We start from the raw sequence: 1,354 nt of genomic DNA, 5'->3' as shown, positions 1-1,354 counted from the left end.
GCTGAGAATGTTAGAGTGAGCCTGCAGCCCTGCCTGGGGCTGACAGCAAGGGCTGGTGGTGGGGACCCTCTACCTGTGGCCGTGCCTCCTCTGTTCACATTCAGGACCTTCATCACAATTCAGGCGCTTCTTTGTTTCCCCTAACTCTGCACTTCTAGAGGGGCCACCTCATAGTTCCTGGGACCCTCAAGAGTAACTTAAAAGGGTGTCAGGCCCTCTGCCTATGCTAGGATCTAGAGTGCTGCCAATCTGTAGGTTTCTTCTGTCCTTGCCTCCTTGGAATCCTCAGATCTCTTTCAGAGTTCTCACTGGGCCCCACATTGGGTCTGAGATCCTCCTTTTGTTGCCTACGTTGAGACCCATGGTCACCCTTGGACCTGATAGCCCACTAGGCTTCCTCAAGCCTTCAAGGGCTAGAGTTTTTTCTGTCCAGGTTGATGCAGGCCTCTTTGTTGTTTACAGGGTCACTATAAGGCATAGGTGACTCAATGACACCTCACAACAACTTTTCTTGGGAGCTATTCCCTCAGGTCTTGCTCGGGGACCTATCTTGGACTCCTGACATGAAGCAGAGCCACTCTGTTTACTTGTGGCATCAATTTCTATCGTAGAGCCAACCCAGCGAAGGTAGTTAAGATTTTTATCTGCTGAGGCCATCCTATGTCCTTAGGTGGTGAAAGCTGCCATGTGCAGATTGTGTCCTGATGGCGGTAGCCTCACACAGGCCTCTTGTTTTCTCTTGTTAAGTGTCAATACATCAGCTTCCACTCACAGGGAACCTGTGTACAGCAACCCTAAACCCTGCTCTATCCTATGTCAATCTTACTGTCTCTGGCACACCTACCCCCCTTACCCCAGTCACTGAATCAATCCATCTCATCGAGGGTCTTCCTCTTTTGGACTGTGCCTCCACCCTCCCAAGCACGACATCCCTGTCCAAGGACTGATCCCGCCTTGCAACATGTCAGAAGTATGTCACATGGAGCTTCAGAATCCTTGCCTCCAAGGAGCTGCCTGGCTTCACCCTCTCCAGTATGAATCTGTTTGTTCTCCTAGCAGTCCTTGGTATATTCAACTCTCTCTTCCAGCACCACAGCTCAGAAGCATAGATTCTCCTATCACCCCTCATCATTGCCCAGGTTTCTGATGCATAGGAAGTGATTGTAAAGACCATGTCCTGTATCAACATACTTTAGTCTCCTGAATAACATCATTGCTGTTCAGTACTTTGGCTAAGTCTCTGACAGCCAACTTTCTCAATGCAATATCAGCTGTGAAAACTAGGTCAAGTGCTGAGTATGGAACAGACCACAAACTGCTCATATGCAATTTCAAGCTGAAGCTGAGGAAAATT

This window comes from Elephantulus edwardii, unplaced genomic scaffold, assembly GCF_000299155.1.
Source record: "Elephantulus edwardii isolate Elephantulus edwardi_28Jun2011 unplaced genomic scaffold, EleEdw1.0 scaffold00115, whole genome shotgun sequence".
NCBI lineage: Eukaryota > Metazoa > Chordata > Mammalia > Macroscelidea > Macroscelididae > Elephantulus > Elephantulus edwardii.
The sequence above is the reverse complement of the archived record's forward strand: the minus strand, read 5'-3'. Positions refer to the sequence as shown.